Source organism: Pseudophryne corroboree, chromosome 12 (genome assembly GCF_028390025.1).
Source record: "Pseudophryne corroboree isolate aPseCor3 chromosome 12, aPseCor3.hap2, whole genome shotgun sequence".
NCBI lineage: Eukaryota > Metazoa > Chordata > Amphibia > Anura > Myobatrachidae > Pseudophryne > Pseudophryne corroboree.
In genome coordinates, this window is record NC_086455.1 from 128,427,595 (window position 1) to 128,449,564 (window position 21,970).

The 21,970-nt window shown below is 46.3% G+C and overlaps 1 protein-coding gene across 1 annotated transcript in view; it reads right to left on the minus strand.

The window, feature by feature from the left end:
• The window catches only part of CCDC177 (coiled-coil domain containing 177), a 46,334-nt gene extending 24,589 nt beyond the window's left edge, over positions 1-21,745 (minus strand). The window contains exon 1 of the mRNA XM_063948015.1: positions 21,623-21,745. The gene's annotated coding sequence lies outside the window, so the exon portion shown is untranslated. The remainder of the gene's footprint in view (positions 1-21,622) is intronic.
• Positions 21,746-21,970: the final 225 nt, after the last annotated feature.

Below are 21,970 nucleotides of genomic sequence, written 5' to 3' on the forward strand. Positions count from 1 at the left end.
AACTCTGACACTATCCCTGTAACTATGACACTATCCCTGTAACTCTGACCCTATCCCTGTAACTCTGACCCTATCCCTGTAACTATGACACTATCCCTGTAACTCTGGCACTATCCCTGTAACTCTGACCCTATCCCTGTAACTCTGACACTATCCCTGTAACTCTGACCCTATCCCTGTAACTATCCCTGTAACTCTGACCCTATCCCTGTAACTCTGACACTATCCCTGTAACTCTGACACTATCCCTGTAACTCTGACACTATCCCTGACACTATCCCTGTAACTCTGACACTATCCCTATAACTCTGACACTATCCCTGTAACTCTGACACTATCCCTGTAACACTGACACTATCCCTGTAACACTGACCCTATCCCTGTAACTCTGACACTATCCCTGTAACTCTGACCCTATCCCTGTAACTCTGACCCTATACCTGTAACTCTGACCCTATCTGACCCTATCCCTGTAACTCTGACCCTATCCCTGTAACTCTGACACTATCCCTGTAACTCTGACACTATCCCTGTAACTCTGACACTATCCCTGTAACACTGACACTATCCCTGTAACTCTGACACTATCCCTGTAACTCTGACCCTATCCCTGTAACTCTGACACTATCCCTGTAACTCTGACCCTATCCCTGTAACTATCCCTATAACTCTGACACTATCCCTATAACACTGACCCTATCCCTGTAACACTGACACTATCCCTATAACTCTGACACTATCCCTGTAACTCTGACACTATCCCTGTAACTCTGGCACTATCCCTGTAACTCTGACCCTATCCCTGTAACTCTGACACTATCCCTGTAACTCTGACCCTATCCCTGTAACACTGACACTATCCCTATAACTCTGACACTATCCCTGTAACTCTGACACTATCCCTGTAACTCTGGCACTATCCCTGTAACTCTGACCCTATCCCTGTAACTCTTGACACTATCCCTGTAACTCTGACCCTATCCCCTGTAACTCTGGCACTATCCCTGTAACTCTGACCCTATCCCTGTAACTCTGACACTATCCCTGTAACTCTGACACTATCCCTGTAACTCTGACCCTATCCCCTATAACTCTGGCACTATCCCTGTAACTCTGACCCTATCCCTGTAACTCTGACACTATCCCTGTAACTCTGACACTATCCCTGTAACTCTGACACTATCCCTATAACTCTGACACTATCCCTGTAACTCTGACACTATCCCTGTAACTCTGACACTATCCCTGTAACACTGACACTATCCCTGTAACTCTGACCCTATCCCTGTAACTCTGACCCTATCTGACCCTATCCCTGTAACTCTGACACTATCCCTGTAACTCTGACACTATCCCTGTAACACTGACACTATCCCTGTAACTCTGACACTATCCCTGTAACTCTGACCCTATCCCTGTAACTCTGACCCTATCTGACACTATCCCTGTAACTCTGACACTATCCCTGTAACTCTGACACTATCCCTGTAACTCTGACCCTATCCCTGTAACTCTGACCCTATCCCTGTAACTCTGACACTATCCCTGTAACTCTGACACTATCCCTGTAACTCTGACACTATCCCTGTAACTCTGACCCTATCCCTGTAACTCTGACCCTATCCCTGTAACTCTGACACTATCCCTGTAACTCTGACCCTATCCCTGTAACTATCCCTGTAACTCTGACCCTATCCCTGTAACTCTGACACTATCCCTGTAACTCTGACCCTATCCCTGTAACTATCCCTGTAACTCTGACCCTATCCCTGTAACTCTGACACTAACCCTGTAACTCTGACACTATCCCTGTAACTCTGACCCTATCCCTGTAACTCTGACCCTATCCCTGTAACTCTGACACTATCCCTGTAACACTGACACTATCCCTGTAACACTGACCCTATCCCTGTAACTCTGACACTATCCCTGTAACTCTGACCCTATCCCTGTAACTCTGACCCTATCCCTGTAACTCTGACCCTATCTGACCCTATCCCTGTAACTCTGACCCTATCCCTGTAACTCTGACACTATCCCTGTAACTCTGACACTATCCCTGTAACACTGACACTATCCCTGTAACTCTGACACTATCCCTGTAACTCTGACCCTATCCCTGTAACTCTGACCCTATCTGACCCTATCCCTGTAACTCTGACCCTATCCCTGTAACTCTGACACTATCCCTGTAACTCTGACACTATCCCTGTAACTCTGACCCTATCCCTGTAACTCTGACCCTATCACTGTAACTCTGACACTATCCCTGTAACTCTGACACTATCCCCGTAACTATGACACTATCCCTGTAACTCTGACACTATCCCTGTAACTCTGACCCTATCCCTGTAACTCTGACACTATCCCTGTAACTCTGACCCTATCACTGTAACTCTGACACTATCCCTGTAACTCTGACACTATCCCCTATAACTCTGACACTATCCCTGTAACTGACACTATCCCTGTAACTATGACACTATCCCTGTAACTCTGGCACTATCCCTGTAACTCTGACACTATCCCTGTAACTCTGACCCTATCCCTGTAACTATCCCTGTAACTCTGACACTATCCCTGTAACACTGACCCTATCCCTGTAACACTGACACTATCCCTATAACTCTGACACTATCCCTGTAACTCTGACACTATCCCTGTAACTCTGGCACTATCCTTGTAACTCTGACCCTATCCCTGTAACTCTTACACTATCCCTGTAACTCTGACCCTATCCCCTATAACTCTGGCACTATCCCTGTAACTCTGACCCTATCCCTGTAACTCTGACACTATCCCTGTAACTCTGACACTATCCCTGTAACTCTGACCCTATCCCCTATAACTCTGGCACTATCCCTGTAACTCTGACCCTATCCCTGTAACTCTGACACTATCCCTGTAACTCTGACACTATCCCTATAACACTGACACTATCCCTGAACTCTGACACTATCTCTGTAACTCTGACCCTATCCCTGTACTCTGACCCTATCCCTATAACACTGACACTATCCCTGTAACTCTGACACTATCCCTGACACTATCCCTGTAACTCTGACACTATCCCTATAACTCTGACACTATCCCTGTAACTCTGACACTATCCCTGTAACACTGACACTATCCCTGTAACACTGACCCTATCCCTGTAACTCTGACCCTATCCCTGTAACTCTGACCCTATCCCTGTAACTCTGACACTATCCCTGTAACTCTGACACTATCCCTGTAACACTGACACTATCCCTGTAACTCTGACACTATCCCTGTAACTCTGACACTATCCCTGTAACTCTGACCCTATCCCTGTAACTCTGACCCTATCTGACCCTATCCCTGTAACTCTGACCCTATCCCTGTAACTCTGACACTATCCCTGTAACTCTGACACTATCCCTGTAACTCTGACCCTATCCCTGTAACTCTGACACTATCCCTGTAACTCTGACCCTATCACTGTAACTCTGACACTATCCCTGTAACTCTGACACTATCCCCTATAACTCTGACACTATCCCTGTAACTATGACACTATCCCTGTAACTCTGGCTCTATCCCTGTAACTCTGACCCTATCCCTGTAACTCTGACACTATCCCTGTAACTCTGACCCTATCCCTGTAACACTGACACTATCCCTATAACTCTGACACTATCCCTGTAACTCTGACACTATCCCTGTAACTCTGGCACTATCCCTGTAACTCTGACCCTATCCCTGTAACTCTGACCCTATCCCCTGTAACTCTGGCACTATCCCTGTAACTCTGACCCTATCCCTGTAACTCTGACACTATCCCTGTAACTCTGACACTATCCCTGTAACTCTGACCCTATCCCCTATAACTCTGGCACTATCCCTGTAACTCTGACCCTATCCCTGTAACTCTGACACTATCCCTGTAACTCTGACACTATCCCTATAACTCTGACACTATCCCTGTAACTCTGACACTATCCCTGTAACTCTGACACTATCCCTGTAACACTGACACTATCCCTGTAACTCTGACACTATCCCTGTAACTCTGACCCTATCCCTGTAACTCTGACCCTATCTGACCCTATCCCTGTAACTCTGACACTATCCCTGTAACTCTGACACTATCCCTGTAACTCTGACCCTATCCCTGTAACTCTGACCCTATCTGACACTATCCCTGTAACTCTGACACTATCCCTGTAACTCTGACACTATCCCTGTAACTCTGACCCTATCCCTGTAACTCTGACCCTATCCCTGTAACTCTGACACTATCCCTGTAACTCTGACACTATCCCTGTAACTCTGACCCTATCCCTGTAACTCTGACCCTATCCCTGTAACTCTGACACTATCCCTGTAACTCTGACCCTATCCCTGTAACTATCCCTGTAACTCTGACCCTATCCCTGTAACTCTGACACTATCCCTGTAACTCTGACCCTATCCCTGTAACTATCCCTGTAACTCTGACCCTATCCCTGTAACTCTGACACTATCCCTGTAACTCTGACACTATCCCTGTAACTCTGACCCTATCCCTGTAACTCTGACCCTATCCCTGTAACTCTGACACTATCCCTGTAACACTGACACTATCCCTGTAACACTGACCCTATCCCTGTAACTCTGACACTATCCCTGTAACTCTGACCCTATCCCTGTAACTCTGACCCTATCCCTGTAACTCTGACCCTATCTGACCCTATCCCTGTAACTCTGACCCTATCCCTGTAACTCTGACACTATCCCTGTAACTCTGACACTATCCCTGTAACTCTGACACTATCCCTGTAACACTGACACTATCCCTGTAACTCTGACACTATCCCTGTAACTCTGACCCTATCCCTGTAACTCTGACCCTATCTGACCCTATCCCTGTAACTCTGACCCTATCCCTGTAACTCTGACACTATCCCTGTAACTCTGACACTATCCCTGTAACTCTGACCCTATCCCTGTAACTCTGACCCTATCCCTGTAACTCTGACACTATCCCTGTAACTCTGACACTATCCCCGTAACTATGACACTATCCCTGTAACTCTGACCCTATCCCTGTAACTCTGACACTATCCGTGTAACTCTGACCCTATCACTGTAACTCTGACACTATCCCTGTAACTCTGACACTATCCCCTATAACTCTGACACTATCCCTGTAACTATGACACTATCCCTGTAACTCTGGCACTATCCCTGTAACTCTGACCCTATCCCTGTAACTCTGACACTATCCCTGTAACTCTGACCCTATCCCTGTAACTATCCCTGTAACTCTGACACTATCCCTGTAACTCTGACACTATCCCTGTAACTCTGACCCTATCCCTGTAACTCTGACACTATCCCTGTAACTCTGACACTATCCCTGTAACTCTGACACTATCCCCTATAACTCTGACACTATCCCTGTAACTATGACACTATCCCTGTAACTATGACACTATCCCTGTAACTCTGGCTCTATCCCTGTAACTCTGACCCTATCCCTGTAACTCTGACACTATCCCTGTAACTCTGACCCTATCCCTGTAACTATCCCTGTAACTCTGACACTATCCCTGTAACACTGACCCTATCCCTGTAACACTGACACTATCCCTATAACTCTGACACTATCCCTGTAACTCTGACACTATCCCTGTAACTCTGGCACTATCCCTGTAACTCTGACCCTATCCCTGTAACTCTGACACTATCCCTGTAACTCTGACCCTATCCCCTGTAACTCTGACCCTATCCCTGTAACTCTGACACTATCCCTGTAACTCTGACACTATCCCTGTAACTCTGACACTATCCCTGTAACTCTGACCCTATCCCCTATAACTCTGGCACTATCCCTGTAACTCTGACCCTATCCCTATAACTCTGGCACTATCCCTGTAACTCTGACACTATCCCTGTAACTCTGACACTATCCCTGTAACTCTGACACTATCCCTGACACTATCCCTGTGACTCTGACACTATCCCTGTAACTCTGACACTATCCCTATAACTCTGACACTATCCCTGTAACACTGACACTATCCCTGTAACACTGACCCTATCCCTGTAACTCTGACACTATCCCTGTAACTCTGACACTATCCCTGTAACTCTGACATCCCTGACACTATCCCTGTAACTCTGACACTATCCCTGTAACTCTGACACTATCCCTATAACTCTGACCCTATCCCTGTAACTCTGACCCTATCCCTGTAACACTGACCCTATCCATGTAACACTGACACTATCCCTGTAACACTGACAATCTCCCTGTAACACTGACACTATCCCTGTAACTCTGACCCTATCCCTGTAACACTGACACTATCCCTGTAACTCTGACACTATCCCTGTAACTCTGACACTATCCCTGTAACTCTGACACTATCCCTGTAACACTGTCCCTGTTCCTATAGTACTGTCAGCGCTCCCCCTAGGATGAGTGATAGTCAGCTTGGGCAGCAATAACATGTAATCACTCAGCACCCATCACTCAGTACCCACTTTGTTAATTTTCTGCAGCCCTGCCCTGCTCTCCCCACCCCAGCCACATGGACCCCATCCAAGACGCAGGCTGGCATTTTTTGATACTTTACATTCTGTGCTGCTGCTGCCACTGGTGATGAGGTCTCTGCAGCTGCCACTGCTGGAGTCTCCGCTGCCTTCACTGCTGGGGACTCTGCTGCTGCTGCCGCGCACACAGCCTCCCTGCCAGCTGCGCACGATAACCCCACGGTGGGCAGCAATAAAGCAATATCCAGGCCCGGTCCACGGTACTTCCCAACTGGCGCATGCGCAGTCCGCATAGTCTCAATGAAATAGTTTAAAAAACGGGAGAACCAGGCAGATTTGCGGGGCAGCGGGAGGTTGAGGTCAAAACCGGGAGCCTCCCGCTGAATGCGGGAGGGTAGGCAAGTCTGAGTAGCACTCTACGCTATACACAGCCCCTCCATCTTACACCCAGCAGCACATTACACTACATTTTACACAGCCCCCCCCCCATATTACACCCAGTAGCACTATACACAGCCCCTCCATCTTACACCCAGCAGCACATTACACTACATTTTACACAGCCCCCCCATATTACACCCAGTAGCACTATACACAGCCCCCCATCTTACACCCAGCAGCACATTACACTACATTTTACACAGCCCCCCCATATTACACCCAGTAGCACTATACACAGCCCCCCCATATTACACCCAGCAGCACATTACACTACATTTTACACAGCCCCCCCCCATATTACACCCAGTAGCACTATACACAGCCCCCCATATTACACCCAGCAGCACATTACACTACATTTTACACAGCCCCCTCCCCCCATATTACACCCAGTAGCACTATACACAGCCCCTCCATATTACACCCAGCAGCACATTACACTACATTTTACACAGCCCCCCCCCCATATTACACCCAGTAGCACTATACACAGCCCCCCCATATTACACCCAGCAGCACATTACACTACATTTTACGCAGCCCCCCCCCATATTACACCCAGTAGCACTATACACAGCCCCCCATCTTACACCCAGCAGCACATTACACTACATTTTACACAGCCCCCTCCCCCCATATTACACCCAGTAGCACTATACACAGCCCCCCCATATTACACCCAGCAGCACATTACACTACATTTTACACAGCCCCCCCATATTACACCCAGTAGCACTATACACAGCCCCCCCATATTACACCCAGCAGCACATTACACTACATTTTACACAGCCCCCCCATATTACACCCAGTAGCACTATACACAGCCCCCCCATATTACACCCAGCAGCACATTACACTACATTTTACACAGCCCCCCCATATTACACCCAGTAGCACTATACACAGCCGCCCATATTACACCCAGCAGCACATTACACTACATTTTACACAGCTCCCCCCCATATTACACCCAGTAGCACTATACACAGCCCCCCATATTACACCCAGCAGCACATTACACTACATTTTACACAGCCCCCTCCCCCCATATTACACCCAGTAGCACTATACACAGACCCTCCATATTACACACAGCAGCACATTACACTACATTTTACACAGCCCTCCCCCCCATATTACACCCAGTAGCACTATACACAGCCCCCATATTACACCCAGTAGCACTATACACAGCCCCCCATATTACACCCAGCAGCACATTGCACTACATTTTACACAGCCCCCCCATATTACACCCAGTAGAACTCTACACGATACACAGCCCCCCCATATTACACCTAGTAGAACTCTACACAACACACAGCCCCTCACAACCATATAACCCCCAGAACAGACAGCACCCACCTGGCTTTTGTTGCTGCCTCCAGTGAAGAGCAGGGATCCGCCCCATGGACAGTGAGGTGGGAGGAGGCAGATCAGGGCAGGCACATGCAGGAACCAGGAAGAGGAAAGCTGGCCTGTTACATTCAGTGGGTGAGTGTGATGGGCGGGGCCAGCCACATCGATGCAGAGCCCTGGCTGCCAGGCTACAGTATGAGCTTCGGTGAACAGGAAGCTGCTCTGCTCTCATTAGTCCCCCGTCACTGCTCCTGCAGCTCAGACTGCCCAGCTCCATACTGCACAAGACGGGCACCGCTACCCACAAACCCACAGTGCGGTGGCCGGCCATGACCTTTCCCTTGCAGCCCACCCCCACCTTGCATTGATGCAAGTAGGAGCTCGTAAGAACCGGGAGCTACGATCATTCACACTGACATGCGGGGGGACGCCCAGCACAGGGCTATCCCGCCCCGCATGTCAGTGCCCCCCTTCCTGCGCAGAAGTGCAAAGGCATCGCACAGCGGCGATGCCTTTGCACTTCAAGAGTAGCTCCAGACTAGCGCAGCTTGAGCGTGCTGGCCGGGAGCTACTCATCGCTCCCCGGCCCGCAGCGGCTGTGTGTGACGTCACGCAGCCGCTGTGGCCCGCCCCCCGTTCGGTCCGGCCACACCTGCATTGGCCAGACCACGCCAACGAAGCGGCTGCCAAATGCTGCCATTCCGCCCCACCCCCCCGCCCAGGGTCCGCCTCAGCCTGTCAATCAGGCAGAGACGATCGTAGCAGCACGACGGCTTTCGGCCATCCGGCATGCGCCAGCGCACCGGCGCATGTGCAGCTCTGACCCAATCGCACCGCTGCGATAAACTGCAGCGTGCGATCGGGTCAGAGTGACCCCCATAAAGAACAGGGCCGGTTCTAGATCTTGTGGCGCCCAGAGTGAAAGTTTCCTGTGGCGCCTCCCCCTGGCAGAATAGAGCTGGTGCGTGCCGAAGGCGTGCGTCCAAAAATAGGGGCGTGGCCACAGTTATCACCCTGGACTTGTGCCCCCGGTAGTTGTGACTCCAGTAGCTGTGTCCCCTTTAGTTGTGACCCCAGTAGTCATGCCCCCTGTAGCTGTGCCCCCAGTAGTTGTGCACCCCTGTAGCTGTGCCCCCTGTAGCTGTGCCCCCAGTAACCTTTATCCATTCCTGCATGAAGGAATGCTAAGACCCTGGAAACTCTGAAAGACTTAGGGTCCATTTTCCGTTCACTGCACCAGTGAATATAGGTTTGCCATATTCGGTGATAAATGCGAGCTAAGGAAGGTTTCCTTGTTCTGAGCATAGTTTGAATTACCTGTTGTGAGAATCCTCTTGACTTCAGGATAGAGGTTTCAAGAGCCACATCAAAGACAGTTGATCCAGAGGTCTGTGATTACAAGGTCCCTGCATCAGTAGATCTGGACGTTGAGGGAGCAGAAGTGAAACATCCATCGACATCACCGACAGGGCATCCACAAAGATCGCTCTGGAATCCTTTGTTCTTGACTCATATGCGAGCACTTTGCTGTTCAGCCGGGACGCCGTGAGATCTATCTCTGGCAACCCCATTTGTCTGCTAGAGTCTGGAAGACCTCTGGGTGTAGAGCCCATTTGCTTTCCTGCATGGCGTGTTGACTGAGGAAGTCCGCTCCCCAGTTTAGGACTCCCGGAATGAACACTGCGGACAAGGCTGGATGATGAAGTTCTGCCCACTTTAGTATGTGACTTACCTCCTTCATCACTTTTCGGCTGCGAATTCCTCCCGATGGTTGAGGTACGCTACTGGTTTTCCCCGAAGAATGTCCTTTGCCTGAATCAGTGCCATGTATATGGCCCGAAGTTCCAATATATTTATTGGCAGGCAACTTTCTTCCTTGGTCCATTGCCCCTGAAAACACAACCTTCCTGACACTGCTCCCCAGCCCTGGAGACTGACGTATGTCGTCAGAATTTCCCAATCTGACATCCAAAAGGGTCTCCCCTTGTCCAGATGGGATGTCTGTAGCCACCAGTCTAATGATCTTCTTACTTCTATCGTAAGAACCATAGTCTGTGTTTTTATCGTCTGATGCAACCCATTTCATTTGGCAAAAATCAGACGCTGCAAAGGCCTTGAGTGGAATTGTGCATACTCCACCATGTTGAATGTTGACACCATCAAGCCCATCACGCGCATTGCTGCGTGAATGCATACCGTTTGACTGTGTAACAAGTCCTGAATCCTTGACTGAACCTTGGATATCTTGTGCAGAGGTAAAATTACTCTCTGAAGACTTGAATCCAGTACAGCCCCCAAGTGAGTCATCCGCTGTGACGGAACCAGAGACGATTTTGCCCAATTTATGAGCCACCCGTGGTTCTGCAGACACGTCATTATCTGTTGCAGATGACATAACAGCAATTCCTGTGTCCGTGCCAGGAATAAAAGATCGTTGAGGTATGGAAATATTCTTATCCCCTGCTGGCGGAAATAAGATGCCATTAACACCATAATCTTGGTAAATACTCTGGGGGCTGTGGCTTACCCAAAAGGTAGGGCCTGGAACTGAAAATGCTGTTGGAGGATAGCGAACCTGAGATAGCACTGATTCGACAGTGCTATAGGAACATGTAGGTAAGCATCCTGTATATCCAGGGATACCATATAATCCCCTGGCTCCATGGCCAAAATGATGGAACGTAACGTCTCCATGTGAAACCGAGGTACCCAAATGTATTTGTTCAGTACTTTGACATTTAGAATGGGCCGAAATGACCCATTTGGCTTCTGAACCAAAAACAGGTTGGAGTGAAAACCCTGTCCTCGTTATGCAGGAGGAACTGGAATGACTACTCCTGAGTGAAGCAATTTCTGAACTGCCTCTAACAAAGCCCTGGCCTTCGTCTCTACCCGAGACGGACTGGTACAAAAAAACCTTCGAGGAGGGTGCTTCTTGAAGGCAAAAGCATAACTTAGAGATACCGCTTCCTGCACCCAGGCATCTGTTGTAGACTGCTGCCAGATCTGTGCAAACTGAAGAAGTTGTATTGGGGCTGCTTGCCATCCCTTTTTCCTTTAGCTTTTCCTTGAGACCGATAGGGCTGAAAAGCCTGAACTTTAGGTTTGAAATTGTATGTGGAAGGAAACTTGACCTTCTTGGAGTCTGCTTCTGACTCCAGAATATCTGTCAATTCTTTACCAAAAAGAATATCTCCAGAAAAGGGCAAAGATTCCAAAACCTTTTTAGATCATGAATCAGCTTTCCACGTACGTAACCAAACTGCTCGCGAGCAGCTATTGTTGAAGCTGATGCCCTGGAGGCAATAGTACCCATATCCAATGCTGCTTCTTCCAAGAACATTGCAGCCTGTTTTATATGAGCTATATGGGATTTTTGCTCTCTAGAAGCTATTGAAAAATCCCCCTCCAATGCATCAGCCCAGGTGGCCACTGCCTTTGCCATCCAAGCTGAAGCCATGACTGACCTTATGACTGCCCCAGACGGAGAAAAAATGTTTTTTTAGAAAACCATCCACTCTCCTATCCGTGACATCATTTAATGATGTTGAAGGCAAAGGTAATGTCGATTTTCGCACTAATCGAATTACATGCATATCTACTTTAGGAGCCACCTCCCTTTTTAAACAATCCCCAGCTGGAAGAGGATAATTGGAATTCCATTTCTTAGTAATTCTAACCTTCTTATTGGGCGTAGCCCAAGCCTCTTCCATAATTTCCGTCAGCTGATCTGACCCTGGAAACTCAGTTTTAACTGTTTTGGGATGTTTAAACACCGGTGGCTTTCATTGCTTTAATTAACTCAGCTTTATTCACTGAGCTGAGACCTTCCTCCTCCTCTTCGCATGCCGAAGTATAATTTATTGAGCTTTCATCTATCGATGAATCCTCATCTGAATCATGTGTAGCCTGTAAGGGTGAAGATTTACTTACCACCGTCTTATCAGCTTGTTTCTTTTTAGAGGCTGCTGCTGGAAGTGATACACCATAGGTGGGGAGCTGCATGTAAGGGTCAATAGTGTAACCTATCCCTGGTACAGGAGTTGGAGGAATTATCCGTTCAGCTATACTGGATAAAGTCTGTGCAAACATAGCCCAAGATGTATCCATCTGCACCTGAATCTGCCTTGTATTTTTCATTAACCCCTGGTGAAAGCTAAAACAATTTGCACACAAACCATCCTGAACCAGATCCTGAGAGGATAACACAGCTTTGCAAGACAAACATGATATGAGTGTTGGTGTTGGTGTGAGTGTACCTTCCTCACCTTTGCCACTCTTAGACATGATAATCAACACTTCCACAGTGTACTACACAATTTGTGACTGTAATCACTTTAAACTTCTTAAAGTGACATACAATCCGACCCTATCCAAGCACCAGCATTGAGGATCGGAATAAACAAACACAGAAATATAGTAAAGTCAGCAATCACACTAGCAGTCAGTCACATGTTATACATTAGTATAATAAGCAATATGAGCATATCATCAACTACAACTACATTTTAAGTATGTAGGAGAACATATTACTGAATCATGTTTAAACAGATCTAACGTATTCAGACGCAATTGCGAAAGAAACAACAGTAAATGTATACAGACTCATGTGCAATAGGCATTTATCTAACTATTCGTACTTAAAAAGGTAGATAGAGACTTAGTGCTGTATTACCCGTACTCAGTAGAGTGGGATACAGGAAGTCTCACCTTGCTTCCAGGATCGATCAATATGTTAGCGAACACTGAGTGGATCCAGATGCTACTAGTGTACACTGCCGCTCCATGAACCTATAGTGAACATAGACGCTCAGTGAACACCGACGCACCAGTCACACAGCCGCCTATGCTGCGACTGGGTCCCCTTCGTGTACAGCGTCTGAGACGGAAGCAGGAAACAGTTCATGGCGGGAGACTCAGAGGAAACTGGTCATGAACCGGGGGAGAGGGGCGACCAGGAGAGCGTCTGACTCCTCACTGCTGACATCAACCCTAGGGATAGTGGCCTCCTATTCCTGGAGCCTCTGATCCCTAAGGACTAGCGCTGGTGCACCCTAGGTCCGTATTCCCATACTGAGCGGAACTGATGCCTTACCTTTTCCCCGTGCTCCGGCCACAGCCTGGTAATGTCTGCTGGACCTGCTAGTATATCCGACACAGACGCCCGCCGAAACAGCACTGTACTCATGGGTAAGCGTTGTCGCAACCCGGCGGAGAATTGTTGGAGTGACTCTTTCTAAGGTATGTATAAGATGCTGTTTAGAAAGATCACTCAAGAAAAAATAGTATGACTATTAAATTAAGAAAGCTTAGGGCAGATAAAAACCATCAGCCCTCTGACCATGGTCCGGCTCCTGCTGCAGCAAACAACAAACTGATTTGCCTGAGCCAGTAGGCGGGGATATATGGACGGGCCCGTTGCATGCTGGGAGGCCGGAAAAGCTTTGACCGACTGGTGCAAATCTGCTGTCGCTTCATCATATCCCATTGTTATCCTGTGGATAACCTGTGGACTCTGCCAGAGAAAATTGTTCTTACATTTTATGAAGTGTGGGGAACACATGATACAGGAGGTAGATGAGCACACAAATCCCAGACTCTATGGACTGCATCGACTGCAATCCATTGAAGCCAGATTGGGCTGACGATCAGCAAGGAGTGGCTTCCTACAGGAAGCCAGTTCTCTGCTTCGCATGCCCAGTCTGACAGTCCCAGAGGGAGGAAACACCTCCCAAGGGAACTGCCTGTTCTGTAGGTGACTGGCACAGTGGCAGATTTAAAGGGGGCAGAAAGGGCAATCGCCCCCCTGCACCTGCCCCGCAGATTTGAGAAGCTAGGGTCCACTCCTGTACATTACTTCCGCCCGCCGCTACCGCAACGCATCGTGGCCGCGACGGTGATTATCTGCAGCAGCAGCACTGACTGTCTGAGTCTGACAAGTGTCAAACTCAGACCGTCAATGTGAGACCGTCACCGCCGGCAGCCGCGGTTGAGAGTCTGATTGCAAGGTTCCGAGGCAGTGTGTCACTCACTGTCTGGCATCCCATACCCTCCAACTGTACCTTTTTAGCAGGTACAGTATTTTTTTTTATGGTCTGTACCGATTTTTGGCTCTTCAAACTTCCATTGAAAGTATAGGAAAAGGGGCGTGGCTACGTCCCTTTAATCGTGGCCATGCCCCCTTTTCTAATTTGTACCGATTTTTACTTGTAAAATGTTGGAGGGTATGGCGTCCCTGTAAATTACCTTGTCCTGTCCTCGAATCAGGGTGTAATCTTCCAGTGCCCTGGACCTAGCTGGCAACCCATATCTGTTATTCACCATTTATCCTAAATAGTTCTAGAACAGGCCTCATGCTGCACTTGCACCCTTGTGGTTATCTATCCATTTGGACTATCTTCGTGTAGCTGGTCCTCTAGCTGGGCACCTTTGTGTCCTGGGCTGGAACCCTTTGCAGGAGCAGGAATGTGGCTTACTTTCTATGTAGTGGGGTGGCTCCTCAGAAACCCCACAAAGGTGCCATAGGGCAGCAACCATACTGCTCCCTCAGCCTTGCACCCTGGGTGATAGCACCAGTCGAACACCCCTCGATACGCCTGTTTAGTTTCATGCTTACTGCAGGAAAGTTGCTCCCCATATAAGGGGTTTGCTGTTGTCACTGAGGAAGATCATCAACAGAGAAATAATGATGGCACCAGCATTTTTACGCTAATGACTTACACAGCTACGATTCTTCAACCTACGGACATGTAGTAGCTCAACAGAAATGGACAGAGATACCCCCCCCTCCCCCCCTGACCCATCGCAACATGTCAGCAACTACGGACACAATTGCAACAACATTGACACAGATGTGGGGAACAGTGTCTCACTGCATGACTCTGAGACACCCTTGAAAAAGGTTGAGTCACTTGTGTTTTTGCCATCACTTCCCGTTACCTCCTCCAAATGGTCCCTTCCTGTCTCTTACTCTGTAAATAAATCCTCACCACTGGGGTGCATCACAAAAATATTTTGTCGCATGCACAGTGCGGCTGTGACAAATGCGCAGTCACCTGATAATCACTCAGCAGTGTAAATACCAGCATTACATACAAATACAAATCAGGCCCTGTGTCTGCTTCTGCCCACATTAATATCCTAATTAATTACCCTTTTGATTAGGAAAAAAATGCAAACATTATTTCGACACCTGTAAGGACAAGATACTCACAACTCATTTCCCCAAATGGAAGCGTATTGTGTATTTGACAGTGATCCTTTCCCCCCCTAATGGACTGAATAAATTACAGTATCTCAATAATCTGTAACATTATTTGATTTTTTTTTTGAGCGGGGGGGAGGGGGGATTTGGTTTATCATATTTATTTATACCTGTGTGTACATTATCAGAATGTATTCATGTAATATCTTTTAAATATTGATGCTGTGACAGAAATAAGGAGCCGGCGCCATCTCCTAGGGTGGAATTTGGAAACTAAGAGGAGATGCACCAAGTCTTGGAGAGAAAGTGGAGAAGTTGCCTAGTTGTCTAGAGCAACCAATATTCTTCTGTCATTTCATAGACTATACTCAATAAATGACAATGCTTACATTGGTGCAGAAAGCAATCATCTGCACCAATGGCTAAATAATGTCCCCAAAGGACAATAATTACACCTTTGTCCAAATTTTTCTGACACTAAAGTATTTGAACAAAAGGCCATGGAGATGTCGGACAGATTTATTGAGAAAAAAATGAAATTCTATTGGACAATAGATGATCTTTCGTTCTCTAACTTAATGGTAACTTGGTGGTTTGTTGTGCGGATCAGCTCTGTTATGTATCTACCACATAATCATAATTTCACAAATATGAATCAAATATATATTTGGGAATGTAGTGGGAAATTAGAATCATTGCTGTTCACATTTTAGTTCCTCCTCTGCAGATCTCTGCTGCCTTTCTGGTGACAACAGCTGCCTCCACTACGTCTGCAAATTTGGGAACAAGTTATCTGGCTTTACGTCCAACATTGCGCATGAAAAACACTGTTCACACAGCTACTCCAAGCTGGTGGATGACCACAGTCACCTTTCCCAGCGATCTGATTCCTTTTCACTACTTCAGACATCTTTCCCATAGGAAGGAGCGGGGCTCCAGAAACCAACACCATCTGAACTTTTAGTTTTCACAGTTTACTGTATTCTAGGTGGCTCCATCGTGTTTCCTCATGTGTAACAGGTCCATTAGTGACAAGGAATATATTCTGTATTTGGCCTTTTTGACAAATATTACACATTTAACATATCAGAACATCAAGACAGAATGTACATTGTTCCAATACAGCATTGGCTGATGCAAACAAGATTTTGGCAAATGAAAAATAACATTGCCATACAGTGCAACCGGAAAGTATTCAGAGCGCTTCACTTTTTCCACATTTTGTTATGTTACAGCCATATTCCAAAATGGAATAAAATTAATTTCCCTCAAAATTCTACACCAGGACTCTTCTTACAGCTGGCCAGCTGTCTAAACTGAGCGATCGGGGGAGAAGGGCCCTAGTCAGGGAGGTGACCTAGAACCCAATGGTCACTCTGTCAGAGCTACAGGATTCCTCTGTGGAAAGAGGAGAACCTTCCAGAAAGACAACCATCTCTACAGCAATTCACTAATCAGGCCTGTATGGTAGAGTGGCCAGATGGAAGCCACTCCTTAGTAAAAAACACATGGCAGCCCGCCTGTAGTTTGCTAAAATACACCTGAAGGACTCTCAGACCATAAGAAACAAAATTTTCTGGTCTGATGAGACAAAGATTGAACTTTTTGGCGTGAATACGAGGCGTCATGTTTGGAGAAAACCAAGCACCACTCATCACAAGGCCAATACCATCCCTACAGTGAATCATGGTGTTGGCAGCATCATGCTGTTTGGATGTTTTTCAGCGGCAAGAACTGGGAGACTAGTCAGGATAGAGGGAAATATGAATGCAGCAAATGTACAGAGACATCCTGGATAAAAACCTGCTCCAGAGCGCTCTTGACCTCAGACTGAGGCGACAGTTCATCTTTCAGCAGGACAACGACCCAAAGCACACAGCCAAGATATCAAAGGAGTGGCTACAGGACAACTCTGTGAATGTCCTTGAGTGGCCCAGCCAGAGCCCATACTTGAATTTGATTGAACATCTCTGGAGAGATCTGAAAATGGCTGTGCACCGACGCTTCCCATCCAACCTGATGGAGCTTAAGAGGTGCTGCAAAGAGGAATGGGTGAAACTGCCCAAAGATAGGTGAGCCAAGCTTGTGGCATCATATTCAAAAAGGCTTGAGGCTGTAATTGCTTGCAAAGGTGCACCAACAAAGTATTGAGCAAAGGCTGTGAATACTTATGGACATGTGATTTCTTAGTTTTTTATTTTTTAATAAATTAGCAAAATCTAAAAAAAAAAAAAAATTCACGTTGTCATTATGGGGTATTGGGGGTCATTCCGAGTTGATCGCTCGCTAGCTACTTTTTGCAGCGCTGCGATCAGATACTCGCCGCCTATAGGGGAGTGTATTTTAGCTTTACAAGTGTGCGAACGCCTGTGCAGCTGAGCTCTGCAAAAACATTTTGTGCAGTTTCTGAACAGGTCTGAACTTACTCAGCCCTTGCGATCACTTCTGCCTGCCTGGTCCCGGAATTGATGTCAGACACCCGCCCTGCAAATGCTTGGACATGCCTGCGTTTTTCCAAACACTCCCAGAAAACAGTCAGTTAACACCCATAAATGCCTTCTTCCTGTCAATCTTCTTGCGATCGGCTGTACGAATGGATTTTTTGTTAAATCCATCACTCAGCAACGATCCGCTTTGTACCCGTACAACGCGCCTGCGCACTGCAGTGCATACACATGCGCAGTAGTGCAAAGAAAAATTACCAAGGTAATAAGCCCGGCGCTGCAAACTGAGATGTTTAGCCTAGAGCAGCTGTTTAAGGGATAGTTAACCCCTAAAGAAATAATGGTGAAAAGGAGAATATACAGCGCTATGAACTGGATATAGAAATTTTACATTTTATTATAAGAAAGATTGTTGCAACAAATAAAACGTAAGTACTTATGTAATTTTAAAATAATAAATTTAAAATATATATGAAGAATAGGGCAAACACAGCACAGCAATTTGTTCGGTGTATTACCATATATAGAAGCCAAACATGGGCCCTCATTCCGAGTTGTTCGCTCGTTATTTTTCTTCGCATCGGTGCGATTAGTCGCAAACTGCGCATGAGCAACGTTCGCAGTGCGCCTGCGCCAAGTAAATTTGCTAAAAAGTTTGGTATTTTACTCATGGCTTAATGAAGACATTTCTTCGTTTTGGTGATCGGAGTGTGATTGACAGGAAGTGGATGTTTCTGGGCGGAAACTGGCCATTTTATAGGTGTGTGCGAAAAAACGCTGACGTTTCTGGGAAAAACGCGGGAGTGTCTGGAGAAACGGGGGAGTGTCTGGGCGAACGCTGGGTGTGTTTGTACGTCAAACCAAGAACGAAACTGACTGAACTGATCGCAATGGCAGAGTAAGTCTCGAGCTACTCAGAAACTGCAAAGAAATTTCTATTCGCAATTATGGTAATCTTTCGTTCGCAATTCTGCAAAGCTAAGATTCACTCCCAGTAGGCGGCGGCTTAGCGTGTGCAAAGCTGCTAAAAGCAGCTAGCGAGCGAACAACTCGGAATGAGGGCCATGATCTCCTGTTTAGAGTCCATGGAAAAAATGCCACAGTCCAGGGGATAAACACTTCTCAGATGTTTTTAGTCCATATAAAGTGACATGAACAGACCTTTGGACGCTAGATTCCGGACAAAATGGTCCTATTGAAAGCTTGGTCCTATACTCCTTATTCGGACAGCAACAGGTTCCCCGTTTGAGATCGTTGGTGGACTTCTAGGCGTATTCCTGGATGATTGCGAGATCTGTAGTGATAGGCTTCTTAAAAGTGCGCAGTAGTGACCTGATCGCTGCGCTGCGAAAAATGGCAACGTGCGATCAGGTCGGAATGACCCCCATTGTGTGTAGAATTTTGAGGGAAAAAATGAATTTATTCCACTTTGGAATAAGGCTGTAACATAACAAAATATGGAAAAAGTGAAGCGCTGTACTTTGTTTTCAAAAGGCCGGCAAGTCTGTATAAAACTTTGGGTAAGATATAGCATCAAAAACATTACAAAACAGATGAAGCTAAGGAAAGGCCAGAAGAAAGGGAGGGGAAGAGTAGACAGAGAGAAGAAAACTAGGCCAATTGAGTAGGCCCATGCAGATGGGTTGAGAATATAACTATAAATTGCACTGGGGGATAGAGGTAAATTGCACATTTAGACTAGGTAGGAGTCACCACTTGCCGCTAAAATAAATAAATAAATAAATATGGAACTAAAGGTGAAGAAGAGTTTAATACAAAGGGGATTCTGTGAACTCCATCAAGTAACCAAAAACAATGAGAACTCATTTGGCAATGACAAAACCAGGGGGTAGATTTACTAAAGCTTCTGTAACAGACCAGTGGTGGTATTGCCCATAAAAAACAATTGGATTCAATTAAAGGGGCAGACTACATGGACCATGTGGTTCGTATTTGCCGTCAAAGTCTATGTTTCTATGTTTATAATTTTCTAGAATGCAACAGAGAAATTATAGCATCCGATTGGTTGATATGGATAAAACGATCACTTTCAGTTTTAGAAACTTTAGTAAATGTGCCCTAGCCTCATTAAATGACATGAATATTGTTCTATATCTCCACCTTCCACATTCTTTACTCCTTCCAACCTTATATACCACACAACCAGTAGCACTACAGAAATAACACTTACCAATGGGGACTTTAATACTGGAGTTTGATAAAGTTTAGCTTCATATAACTTACCTTTTGAAATCAACAATTGTTAATCTACCTTTTGCGTGTTTTTTTTTTTAATCAGAAGTAGATGTTTCCCTTACTTGGGACAGGCTATCTTTACTTTCGGTTTCATTTTGTTCTATATTATTTATTCATATTATCCTTATCCCTTCAAGGGATAGTGATATGTTGGTTCTATACAAATAAATAATATTTTATGAGTGTCAACACAGCAATCATGTAATTACTTATATTTTCTGTATTCCTTCTCTAGTGATCAAAGGGCCTGAATCAGACCCGATAGCCGCTGTGCGTTTTCGCACAGCGGGTGATTATCGATAGACTGCGCATGCATATGCACTGCAATGCACACACGCTTCGCCAAACAACAGGCATCGCCGAACAGCGACAAGCTGGTGCGAAAATTTCAATCCAAGCTTATTAACATGAAGAGGCCGTTTGTGGGTGGTAACTGACTGTTTTCTGGAAGTGTCAGGGAAAACGCAGGCGTTCCCACGTGTTTTCAGGGAGGGTGTGTGACGTCAGCTCCGGACCCAAGTAGCCTGTTCTCATGGTACTGTAGGAGTAAGTCCTAGGCTACCCACAGACTGCACACAGTGGTAAAAACATTCGATGGTCAGTGAGGTGCGAACGGTTTTGCAGCTGTCCACTGACTGAGGGACATCTGTAGCTCGGCATACACGTGCGATTGCACACTTGCACAGGCGAATTTACACTCCCCTTGGGCGGAGACTATCTGATTGCAGGACAGCAAAATTAGCAGCCCAGATATCGCGTCTGAATTAGGCCCAAAGTGTCTTATTTGCACACAAAAAATTAAAACAAATACTGGTTGATAATATGGACATAAAGCATTGCTTATATATATGTTGTGAGGAAGTTTACTGGTAACAAGGATTGAGTAAAATAAAAAGATAGTGAAATCTGGTCTGCTGTAAGCAGGAGTTGGTCAAGCCTTGGTCTATCAAATGAGGCATTATGTTACAGTATAAAAGTCATTTCTGGTCTACACGCTCTGATCCTGGGCATTTCCCTCTGTCTTTAAACCCATTTCAATTTCAGCACCTCTGCCAGATGCTTGATTAATCCCCAGTAGTTCTGAGAGGGAGAGATCAATGCAGACAAGATGTGGGAATTAAGGAGAAAGGCACAGACAACCAATGACTGGTAGTGAAGTAACATTACACCACAATGAATGTAATATATGATACATATAAATAAAAAGGCATGGAAAATATCTAAAACATACCATACCGTACCATACAGCCATGTATATTGTTACTTGCAAGATATTAATTCTACAAATCAGAATGCATGCACACTGGTTGAAAAAGATAAAAGCTACATCTTTAAAATGTAGTAGAATATACACAGAGAGAGCAAAGTAATATGATGCATGTGTTATTCAATCACATAATAAAACATCATTTACCTTCATTTCCCAATTCAAGAACAACTGTCGGGTGTGTTTAGGAGAGAGATTTCAGCACCACAGCAATGGACAGCAAGCAGATAGCAGGAAGAGGCAGCTGCTCACAACAGCCAGCAATCAGCAGGCGAGGGAGGAGGCTATGCTACGGAACAGCTGGTGCGAAAGCTCTAGCAGGAATAGGCAGATCTGCAGGAGTGGAAGCTTGCAGACAAACACACAACCACACAATGGTGGGAGGGAAGCAGCTTCACAGAACAGCTATTCTAAACAAGGGGGAGGGTGAAGAATTTATTAGCACAGCCAGATACGATGACGAAAACTTACAACAGGGACAGAGGAAAGGTTTCA